Source organism: Musca domestica, unplaced genomic scaffold, assembly GCF_030504385.1.
Source record: "Musca domestica strain aabys unplaced genomic scaffold, Musca_domestica.polishedcontigs.V.1.1 252, whole genome shotgun sequence".
NCBI lineage: Eukaryota > Metazoa > Arthropoda > Insecta > Diptera > Muscidae > Musca > Musca domestica.
Genome location: NW_026712280.1, coordinates 300,706 through 313,777, shown reverse-complemented (window position 1 = coordinate 313,777; position 13,072 = coordinate 300,706). Strand labels below are relative to the sequence as shown.

Below are 13,072 nucleotides of genomic sequence, written 5' to 3'. Positions count from 1 at the left end.
TTTGTCCTTCCATTTTTGTTTTTTAATTTTGAGAGTTCTTTAGAAACTGAATGCATTTTCCAAATTTTTTCTGCTTTTATATATTTAACATTCAGCCAAATATAATTGATAATGAAAGTGCATTCTTATATAATCAATGATATTTTCTGGGTCTGCTAACATAAAATAGATTATGTTATTATGGGAAAGTTTGTAAACTTCATGATGACTTTCTCAACTCTTACAACGATATCACCATTACAAACTCATACGCCTAGAAATGCATCTAAATTATGACAACACATCAAACTACACATCTTATGAATCTATACTCATATTAAAACATTACATAACCAAAAGAATCAATACCCGCACACAGACATACACACATTATTTATTAAACATATAGGGCGTCAAATAGTCTATAGAACTAAATACATTTTTTCTTTCCTAGTTTTCGTTATCTTGAAAGAAAAAACTGATGACTAATTAAAACAAGTTTGTCTTAAATTCTATGCCCACTTTTTAATCTGAAAAATAATTATTCATACAAATTCAAAGCATGCCTTCAACTTCTAGACTGACAAAACATGTCAATATTCAATAATGCATCTGAAATATGACCAAAACGAAAAACAAAATAAAAACAATGTTTCTGTTACAATTTACTTCTATCACCAATTTCGTCACAGCATGTAAGTGGTCGGACTTACATCTCGACAGATCGACACACAATTCTAACATAATTTGTACTGATAAGAGCATCATTGTCTAATAGGGAGACCATTACAGACCAAAACAAAAAGTTTTTTTTTCTTCACACTTACCAACAAATGACGGCGCGTGTAAGCAATAAAGTCTGGATGGACACACAAACATATGCTTAGACATACAGAAGCTGGTCAATAAACTGGACCAACTCAGCTTTAAAATAGGCCAATCTCGACAAGGCCAACCCTCACATTCTCCAACAAATGCCGGCACGTGGAGCCAATAAAATCTAGATGGACACACAAACATATGCTTAGACATACAGAAGCTGGTCAATAAACTGGGACAACCCAGGCTTTATCAAGGACAAACCTCTAAAAGGTCAGAAAGGTGGCAAAGGTAAGTTATTTAATCGATTCTGTGTCATCACAAATACCCTACTAATGTTACTCATTTTTTTTAAATAAAATATTCTTACTATGCTAAAATAATTTTTAACAAATTTTGCTTGTTTTCGTCATCATTAATTGATTTCATCTAATCCCACAATTAGGACAATTTTTTGGAGAACTTCGAAAACAATTTTAAATATTCAACCAAAATACCCCACTGTCCTAAATGCCACATTTATCCGCAATAATATTAAGATATATACGTACACATAAACATGTATTTATATACATATACATATTATTTATTTTAGAGACATTCTTATTATTATTATTTTCCCATTATGAAATTAAACAAAAAAAAAAAACACCAGATTTTTGGCAGCATTTCGGACAAAGAACAACAAAAACCCCGCAACAAATCGTCAATAAAAAGAAACCACAGCAACGACGCCAAAACAAATGACGTAAATTAGCGACAAAGATCAAATCGTTAAGCGAAATGAATTTTTCATTCAGAAAATATGTGAAACGGAAAACCGAACTAAAAAGAAATTCTTTGATTTTTTTTCATTTCCAATTGTATTGCCACCAACCATCCCGCCGAATAAAGGAGCAGTAAATAACTTGAACTCAATCATATAATGCATTTTAAATGTTACGCATACGCCGAGTATTCCACAAACCTAATTGTGAAGAGAGAGAGAGAGAGTGAGAGAGAGTAGACGCAATTTGGAGTGTTTGACAACCCAATAATTTGTAACAAAATGTTATTTGATGTAGTTTAATCGTTAACATTATGGTCCTTTGAATGAAGACAACATTTTTCTGGTACAAGTTTTATCAGCTGAATCCAAATAATATCAAGCCGAAATTTAAATATTTCCAATTGAGGTTTTTAGTTTTTAATCATTTACCTTCTTAGCTATAAGCTCAAATTTCTTTCAAGAAATCTTTCAGAGTCGAAGTGTGTATACGGTATACGTAAAGAGTACCATGGAGAAGAAAAACGTACACCAAACTACATGAAAAGCAATTGTGTCAAGGCCTACATAAGGTCGGACAAGAGGACTACTTTTGACCACAATGTGACTTTTTTTGTGATTTGACGTTAACTTCGTTGTCAGAAGGGCTTTCTGGCCGACCTTATATAGGACATACAGCTCTCTTACATATATCTTTGTTTACTCATGTTTGTATTTAATAATTAAAAAATCATTTCTTTTGTAACAAAATATGTGCTTTTATCGGGTCTGTTTTGGTTACAGAGCAATTCTTATTAACAGGTATAACTTCTTTTTGAATTTAGATTCCAAACATTTTGGACGGTTGTAAGATTTTGTTGCTATTCTCAGACGCAGCAACTCCAGATTTTGACGATTGCACAAGCAAGCTACTCATTATTTGCTGCTACACATATTGGACAAAGATTAAAATTGTATTAGACTTGTATTAGACAAATTAAATATACCAGAGGGTGTTCTGGTATATATCAAGAGTGAAGTCTTTAATTCAATTGGGTATATGGGGATACACAGTCCCATCAGCGGACTAAAAACGTATTACTCAATTAACTCGGCTGACGTGTTGTTTTGGAAGAATTGTCAGCAGTTTTGTTATTTTTCATAGTTCTGCATAGTTCTTCTTTCCATAGAGCAAGTTTCACACTTTCCCCAAACTCCCGCCATCATCTACCCACACATCTACTTCGAAAAAGTAAAATTCCATTTAAAATTTACACTACGCCAGAAAGCACTTCCTTCCTCTCTTCTGCGCTGTGATCTTTTCTTTTTAACGGAAATGTTCAATCTGAGCACTTCCGAAGAGAGAATTGTTCGAATCAAAAGTCAAATCATGCCGTTGGTATGCGCCCTGCTGCCGTGTTGTTTTGTTTTCTCTGCTGAAATGTGGAATTGTTGTTGCTGTGTGTGTGTGTTCACCATCATCTCAGCTGCATATTGGCCAAAATAAGAGAAAGAAAGAAGAAAGTGGTTGGAGCAATTGAGAAAGAAGAGAAAAAACAACAGCTGTTGGGAATTTGTGATGTCTTCGGCTGTGTAGAGAGAGGGGGCCGTTGTCATTTTGGTTCATAGTTTTTGTTAGCCAAACAGCCAGAATGGATTGATCTTTTTTTCGACTTTTTCTTCTTCGTCTCATTTTTTTGGGGGGTATAAATGAAAATCTGTTTTCAATGTTAGGCTCACTCTTGTCCCGTTTACTCAACAGAAAATAAGTGCTTTTCCTACATCGTAGGTTTTTCCCCGATCGAGAACAGGGCGTTTGCAAAGAAAATTCGGTGACAATAAAGAGACACAGAGAAACACGTGAATCAGGAAAAACCACAACAGCTACAGCTGAAAATAAAAATAAAGAATTTCTGCTTGTGAAAATTTTCAATGAATGAATGAATCTGTTTCGAAAATATTTGGTCTTCTTCCCGCTATAAAAATCGAAAAACACAGGCACACACAACCGTACCCCACACACAGAGACCAAGGGGATATCGTACATGTGAATAATATATACATACGTAACATATGTCTGTAGCTATATCTGTGAGAGCTATACTCGATATGCAAGCAATTCTGGCAAAGTATGAAAATCTGAAAACTTATTAATAAAAGCCATCCACAACATTTGAAAAGACATCATTTGCGGAACGGTCGTCAAAGTGAAAAGATATTAATCTCTTAAAGAAAACCAAAAAAGAAAGGAAAAGAAAAATAACAAAAATACCTAAAAAAGAACAAAAAGTAGAAGCAAACATTCAAATAACATAAAGACAATAAATCTATTTTTCGTGAGACAATAAAACGCTCCTAAAAGAAACTGAAAACGAAATAGGTACCTACCTACCTACCAATCACATTAGGAAAGTGCTGTGTTACCAACAAAGAAAGCATCCAACCTGCGCACAGCCAGAGCTCCCATTGACTGTCGACGACATCGGTTTAAGTGATATAATTTTTCGGTGCTTTTCTAAGTCGCGCGCACAGCGCCAGCCAACCGCACCAAAATAGAAATAGAAACCGAGCGACCGACCGGCCAACCTACCGACAGCAGCGGGCATCATTGTGATTGTTGCTGGCAGAGTACAATTATAACGGTTTTAATTTCTTTGCCCATTAACGACGACTCTATTCGACAGTCGCCAGCGAGTGTCTGCAGCAAGTTACATTTAACCGTGAGCGATTTAACGCACAAGCGCCCCTTAATTGTGTCGCATAGTGAAGAGCTGTTCCGAAGAGTCTAGTGTGCGTGTCGTATCTGACAGCTTGTCGTCATTCTTGAGACTAAGTTGCATTTATTACAAAAAAAAAAAAAAACGAAAAAACAAATAAAACACTAGCAACAAAAACATTGTAAAGATATACAAACAACTATTACACAAAGATTTCCGAAGTAGTCTTTTGTCAATTTCTGGTGGTGATTTTCTAAAGCAGAGATCTTAACAATGGCGGACTTATCACACGAATTGGGTGCATTGCGTTTTGTTATGGTAAGTTTATGCCAATTTTGCATTGATTCGCTTTTTCATTTGAAAAATTTTGGGTAAAATATTCTCGAATAGAAATGTTTAACCACTGGTAATTAAATAGAAATGTGTAGCATAGATGTCAATCATTGTCAGAATTTATTTTATAAAATAATTAAACAACAAAATCACTATTAATTAATCTATATTTATGATGGACAGACGACTCGAAATCAATGCCATACAACAAATACATACCGCGATTTGTTTGTCGACTTTTACCCTTTTTAAATATTTAACGGCTAAGGTCGAAATGAGTTTTCATTTGGGCGCCCACTAATGCATCATAGGGTGGATTTTCTACCTTATGTCGATTATCGAGAATAAAAATCTGATATTGAGGGTACATATGCATATCAAAATTAATTAAGACCCTTTGATTACGCTACATCTTTCAGTTGTGATCGAAATGTCATGAAATTTTAATAGAAGGTGGGATTCTCACATTTGTCAATTCTTTGATAAATTAGCACATCGGTTCTATGTATAGTACGAAATGTTTTATTTTTTAGTTTAAATTTTATAAAAATGGGTACAAATTGAGTTCTTACGTGAGATCTTAAACTTATTGACAACAAAGCTATTACGGAAATTGTGTATTTTTCCAATGTTCTTTGGATTGACAGGGAGAACTCAAAGAATAGTCCCAAATGAGTTGTTCAATAGTTTTTTTTTTTGAGTTAAAGAAAAAATTGGAGTGGTGTTTTTCTTTCGTATAGTGATATAGGAGCATACCCAATATATTTTTTGAAAATAACTTTAAGAAAACTACTCGAGATAGGCTAAAAGAAGGAAGTTTTCTAAACACCTACTATTTTTTAAGTAATTGCCAGTTAGTCCGTTGATGTTGCAACTTCAACAAAAATAATGTTATCCTTGGTGGAATATGAAATGCTCGATTTTGGGTATTTGCGCTTCAAACGAACTTACATGGCACGTCTGACCTCCTAGAAAATACGTTGTCAAAAAAAAAGTTTAAGCCTAAACGTAGCTCATCTTCGCAGTCGCACAAAAATACCTGTCCATTTTTTGTTTTCTAAATATAAACATACAAGATTGCTAACTAAGTGGCCATACTCGATATCGAATAATTCTATTATTTGGTTTGCATATAAGTTTCGTTTGGTGGCTTCTGTCAATTTTCCTATTCAGTTTTTAATGAAGTGAAGTTGGTCAAAAACAATAAATAAATACATGCTTTCTTCTCTTGGTCAAGTTGGCAAATGTCATCAACTGGTTTGGTTCTGGACACACTTAACCCATTGGTCTACATTGGACAAGCTTTGCTTAATGGCCAGCTTCTAAGTCATCAACACGTTGTGGTTATTAAAATGAAATAATTCTGGCAAACAGGAATTTCTTTTGTCGTTGTGACACTCTCTCCAAACGCTCTATGCCCATAAACGCTTCCCATTTGCACAAACACAAACAGGTTAATGTGCATTGTTGGTGTGGCTTGGAACATTTGGGAAATGTAACCTGTTGGCTGTGATGCAGCCAAGATATTCATTCTTTTTGAAATTAATGTAGGAAAATGGCTTTATTTTTCAACATTTTATGAGCCTAACTTTAAACAGGTCTACTCACCCCCCCCCCCCCCCTTCGGCCAAGTACACGAAATGCCCCAACAACTTTCGACCTTGATTAATTATGATGTCTGTTATCCACCGTTTCCATCGTGTCAGTCTTGTGCCGAATAATCCAAAGAGAAAGTGACCTGGCTGTGGCTTGGGTAATTAATTAGTGGAAACCCTTCCACAAAGCCAACTACACCTGTTGTTCCAAACAATGGTTGGAAATGGAACTGTTCACAGCCCTTTTAACTGTCATGCAATGGGAATCCCACCTTCATCAGAGATGCAGATGAGAAAATTCATAGGCAGACATTGTTTTCTTTTGCCTCTGGGTCGATGAAATCTGGGGAATTTTCTTTGGAAAAGAAATGAATGAATAAATTATGAGAGATTTGAGCAGTGGGATTGGTTACAGTTAGATTTGAGAATAAAGATAAGGGAGCGAAGAGATGTTTCAAAATGTACATCGCTTGATATTAGGTAAAAACTGGTTAGTGGAGCCGTTGAAATTATGAACATAAACTACGCAGATGAATAACTGCCAACGAAGTTACATAGATGCCAAACTGTGCTGTGCACAAACCTAGAGGTACATAATTGTAAAGGCACTGATCATGGATTATGATTCAAATATCGGAAGTAAATAATCGGAGCCTTTTTTTATTGTTATTCTGACCTCAAACCAAAAAAGAACATTTTTACCGGAAGCACTCTTCATTATTTTTATGACAGCTAAGAAAATAACAACAAATCATCAGAGAGACTAAACAGTTTGTCAACAAAAATCTCACTGCAAAACATGTTGTCCAGTTTGGCCAGCCATGTTCTGACGCCATCAATATCCATAGGAGAATCATAAACACTATTCAATGATCCGATTTCATTAAGAAAACGACCAATTCCCCTATACTGTATGTGTCTGCAGATATATATGTATGTATACTGCATATATCATCGGAAAACATTTTTTATCCAAAACAAATTGCGATCCCCCATTTCGTCGAGTATTTATAACTTGTTGTTTTTGTTGCTAGGACAATCAAAATATACACTTGGTTGGTAAATAGAAGAATAATAAAAAAGAACGCTAAAAGTTGCCGCCGGCAAGATCAACGACGCCATTCCGTTCCGAGCCATATACTCGGATGGACACACAATGTTGTACATTTATAGCCTCGTTGACGGTCAATGCCAAGTGAACAGGAACAGCATTAGAGGCAAACGCCAACGGTGTGTGTTCGCTCACTCACTCGCTCGCAGTTTCATTAAAAAGTGTGCGACACTTTTGGCCGGCTGTTGTTTTGACATGAAAAGTGGTAGCGATGTGCAGATTGTCCGACGAGTGTTGTGTGCCAAATAAACGGGAACAAATCTCGGTACCACTAGAGGCATTTGTCGATATGAAATCTCTGTTAGAGGTTGCAGTGCCAAGGGACAACCAGCCTAGTAATAGTTTTTGTTTTGTATTAAATCTAGTCTTGTATTAAATTCTACCAAAGCCCAGTTTACACATCACATTAGAGTCGTATTTTTGAAAAATACTCTACTATATAAAATATATAGTAGTATTATATAATACACTTATGCCATAAACATATCCAATTTTGCTGTACTGCACTCTAAATCGCTACTAATGGCTTACAAATCGTAGAGAAAGCCCTAGAGTGAGCTAAAATATGCCAAAGATAAAGATGGAATTCGATTCGATTTACAAGTGACTCTAACATTATGCGTAAACTAGTCCTTATTTCCAATTCGACTGACTAATTGTTTGATCTTAAAGACGAGATTTGGGGCCTAATCAAGAACACTGGTATATCTGAAAGGAAGTTGTTGTAAAAAGATATTTTTTTTTTTTTTTTTTTTTTTGAAAATTCATTCCAGATTGGTTATAAAGGGAAAAGAAAGTGTATAAAGTGTGTTAGTTTTCTTTTCTTATCAAGCGAATGGGTGGCTGTCTCAGAAGCATACTTTTGGGCGGTAAACTTACTACCTATTACATGTCATACTTGAGTAGAATGGCCGATACTGGAATATACTTTCAGTTATAATATAAATTGAAAGAGTTTATTCATTCATTAGGATGTGCAATTGACATCTAGATTAGGCTAAATGAATGGTCGAACATATTTCTTTTGAAAAACCCCACCTAATGTCCCAAGACAACAAAAACAAATACGTTTCTTTCTTTCATGTGGCAAATTGCTTTCAATGTTGAAGACACCCAGCATTTGGCTCTGACTAACGTTAGTTAATATGTGCAAATATTTTCTTGGCATTGTCGTCAACACATGTGCGGCGTCTATGGCGGAAAAATTGAAGACACAGCAACAAAAAATGAAAATATTTTAATTCACTCAACCCCTAACGGCCGCCCACTCAGCCCCCTTTCTCTCGACTCATCTAAAGAATTCAAGTGATTTGCTTGCTCTTTAGCCACTCGGGCAAACAACAATAACAAGGAACTAAGAATGTGTGTGTGTATGTTTGTATGTATGTGCGACGCCAGTACATTAAAAACAATACGTAAACCGTAAACAGCAACAACAACAGCCAAAAAATAAATAGAATATTTCAAAAATTGATATGAAATGGTCAAGTGTTTTCCTTTTTCTGGTTATTATTCAAACAAAGGAAGAACGAAAAACAAAAAAAAAAAAAACAACAAGAATAAAACAAAACTATTTTATATGATTTGCAGATCTACATACACAGGGATACATATCTATGTGTGCATGTATATACATGCCACACTCTTGATTTGTAAGGAATTCCCAATGATTATTGAAAAACATTTGGAAATTCTTGAAATTCCGTAGATTAAAAAAGCTGCAAATAAAAACACGAGAAAAACTGGGTTGACAGAAAAAGAAATGAATGTATTGGAAATCTGCTCTTATCTCGGAAAAGCAATGGATCATTTTGAAAGACAATTCTCAATTACCGTGATAAAAATAAACCAACCCGGTTAATTGCAGCAATTGAAAACGTTGACCATTCTTTATAAGGACTGTGTTTATAACCTGAAATAAATGGGAATATATATATAAAAATCTGAAAGAAATCTTAAGCGCAAATATAAATGTTTGACGGACAAGCTCAGTTGTAAGCGGCCGAAACACATATGGATCGATTCAAATAGTCTTAAATATGTCGATCTCCTCCTCAGTGGGAAAAATTAACGTCATTGTTTCTATCGTTTGGTCTTTATATTGATCTGTTCCAGAACTGCAAGAATGTAAAAGTTTTACTACGATAACCGATTTTCTTTTTATGAAATCGAAAAAAATGCAAAAATAGCAGATTTTTGTAGGTTCTGGAACAGAGCATTTATTTTCTTCGCTAACTTGCCCACAAATTCGTTAATTACATTAAATTATATGCCATGCAAATTTGATGTTATCGATTAATGTCTGTAATACGTTATTGTCTATCGCACTGCTGATAATAAGCTGGGAATACAACTAGAGATTGACAAATCAGAAATATTTCTAGGTCGGCATGGCCACTTTGTATCGAAAGAAAACCAATCACTTGCAGGCATTTATTTAATATCTACCGGCGCCAGTACTTGTTTTGTTTTTGTTTTTTTTTTTTTCTTTCTTTTTGTCCCGATCATTGTTTTAACATCCAATCACAAATGTTGATATGATATATTGGCTCGTCGCTTCCCAAGTAAATAGCAATGATTGAAATATTTGGACAAAGGCCAAAACGATAACAAAAAAAAATCAAGCCATTAAACAAATAAGAATGCAAAAAATATATTCTCACCTAGAAATGATGCCAGAAGTCCAAGTTTTACAAACCATTCTTAAGTTTGGAGCAAAAATGTAATATCTATGCTACAACATCTCCCATTAAGGCTGTTTTGCGAGTTGAAACAAACAATATCAATGATTCATCCTCAGCGCGAACATTTAATTCCATTGATTTGATTTTATCATCTCTTCGCCGTAATCATGTTAAACGCTCTCACATCCACACATAGCTCTGTGCTAACTGTCGCCAAGTTTTCTGCATTTATTTGTTTTTGTCGGCCATTCATTCATTCATGATGTCTAAAATAGAACATTTGGCTCTAGAAAGATTCAACTGAATCCCAAGCTCCCAAGTGTTATGGCATTGTAACGGCCAACACGCTTCGTACCATTGTTGCTGGCTGGCTAGTGTCGTGCCAACATCTATAAAGGATATGCACCTACCCATACGTACGATATGCACGGTACGTGTGAACCATTTTGTTTACCATTCACTTCAAGTGAAAGAATTTGATTTATTTACGTCGTATTTGAGCGAGTGGACCGACACTCTTAGTCAAGCAGAAAAATTTGCCAATTTCATCGTCATCGAAAACTAAAGCAGATTCTCTTTTAGTTGGTGCAGGTTTCAAATCGGCAACGGTTTAAAATCAGACAAATATCTCAGATTTTACAAGTAGGTGGCTAAAAGTGTAGCTCTGCATGGGTAAAATATTTGTGCGTAAAAATGCAAAGCAATGATTTAAAATTCAGTTGAACCAAATTTAAATCTACTTCTCCAAAGCGGTATCTTGTGATAAAGTGGGTTGTTCTCGTTGTTCCCGGATCATGAGCTCGTTAGCATCCCTTAGAGCTGCTAAAATTGCATTTCATTTTTGGGTGACATGCCAACCATCACATCAACGTAATCATATTGACAAATGAAACGTAATTACATTTTTAATTAAAATATTTATTTTATGACGCGGCCCCAAAACATCATCTCACGCCGTTTGTGAAGGTTATCTAATTCACGTTATTTTCTAAATGTTGCAGATTATGTATGTACCTACATGCATCTGCACTTTTGAATAGACAATACGCATAATGAATTGTATCCACATGCTGGATTGTGATGGAATAGAAGCATCGAGTTACGATGAAACACACGGTGCTACCGCAACATAAAATAGAAATCTGTAATCAGTTACCTACTTAGCAAATATTATTATTTTTTTTTTTTTTTTTTTTTTTTTTTTTTTGAAAATATTCGTCTTTCTTTTTTGGGGTTTTCTTTATCAAAATCACATCTGTTAATTTGCCAAATCTTTCAAATGGAACAATTTGTATTACCCCACTCTGTAGTCATCTCCATAATATTCTTAATTGTTTTCCCTTTTCTACATTACAGGACTCGCCGCTCTCCTCAAAAGTAGCCATGTTTAATAATCAGGTCAATCAACACAAGCAATCGCAGCTGTTAACCCCTTCTCTCAGACGGATGGCCGTTCTTCACCAAAGCCCACCTTTTCCAAGGATGAGTACGGCAAGTAAGTTAGAAACATCAGTGCAAAGCCCACCACGCGCGATACTAATCAAAGATAGCATTTTTACAGACCCCTGGCAGGTAGTTTAACCGAAATGAGAGGACAGAAGGCCAACATCCACGTATTAAAGGAAATGTTGGAGCTTTGTCAAATTATTGATTCGGAGGGCTACAATGTTAAGGATGAACCAAGTATGCGGGTTATACCCTTCGGAGAGCTATTCAATGTAAGTTCAAACAAGGTCACACTTCGAAATGTTTCCAATAATTGTTCTTCCACAGATTTACAACTACATATCCGACAAAGTTGTGGGAATTCTGCTCAGAGCCCGAAAACACAAACTGGTCGAATTCGAGGGTGAAATGCTTTTCCAAAGACGTGACGATGATGTTCCGATTTTCCTGTTGAAACCCATTGCTGAGATACGTCGTGAATTGAATGACAAAATGAAAGTATTAAACGATCGGGTAGTCCAGCTCCCCAAGCCACATCGGTGTTGTTGGATAAGAAAGCTCATGGCCTAGATGTTCCCAGAGGTGCTACGCCCGTATCACGTACGCCAACTCCCCAGTCTTCGAAGGCTGCATCGCCTGTGCGTGAACCCAAAAAGACAAACAATACGGCTCCTGCTGCTGCGCCATTGGAAGTACCAAAAATCCAACTAAGCGGTGAACAGAGGCAAAAGAGGTATCCAGTCCAGAACCACATCCGCCACAGAATAATAACAATAACACCGAAACCCAACAACAAACTCAAGTTCCTGTCACTCAAGCGGATGCTCCCACTCAGGCAGAGGTTCCTGCAGCACAGACTGAAACAGCATCACTTCCAGCCCAAGAAACCGAACAGCACCCAACAGAGGAGTCGGCAAACAAAAGTGACGTGAACAATAACCCAGCCGATCTGCCAGTCGTCGAAGTCATTGAAGCTACTGCAATCCATGTCCGATCGACAAACAACGAAAATGCCCCTCCAGCCAGCAACGCTGAAACTGTGACGACGCCGGCGGCTTAAAGTCAGCAACACTAGTTGTTCCCCCCCTCATCTGAATAGCCTATCGAAAAGTACATTAGCTCCTAGGTAAACTAACTTTGCATGTAATGCTCGCACGCAAACCAGGCGAAGAGGCCGCAGAACGGTTGTATACTTCGCGGGTCCGCAGGGTGCAGTATTTAAGACAGGTGTAAATAGCTAATGAGTAGCAACGTAGCTGTATTAATAATAAGTTTGTAACCCCTAACCCTCCATCTGTTCCCTCCGTAGTAGATAATCGCCTCATATCATGTTCCATTAAGCTCAGATATAAAAAATATGTTTAATACATACATTCATCATAGTTATATAACGGATATTTATTTATATACTTCAATAGTGATATCGAAATTAATAAAATGTAAACGTGTAAAGAAACAAGTAAGAAGTGTACTGGTCTTTCCTTCCTTTTTCGACAAAGGGAAAAACGTAAAGGTATCGAAATTACAATGAGACTGGATTCAAAGGTGGAAATCTCTATGGAAGAGTTTTCCAAAGGTGCATTATACCGACTGAAGTAAATTTCCATGAAAAGGGAACTGAAAAGGAATGAAACGAGGTCTCA

At 36.1% G+C, this 13,072-nt stretch overlaps 1 pseudogene; it reads left to right on the top strand.

Moving 5' to 3' along the window:
- Window positions 1-3,278: 3,278 nt before the first annotated feature.
- On the top strand, window positions 3,279-12,888 carry LOC131803000 (uncharacterized; annotated as a pseudogene).
- Window positions 12,889-13,072: the final 184 nt, after the last annotated feature.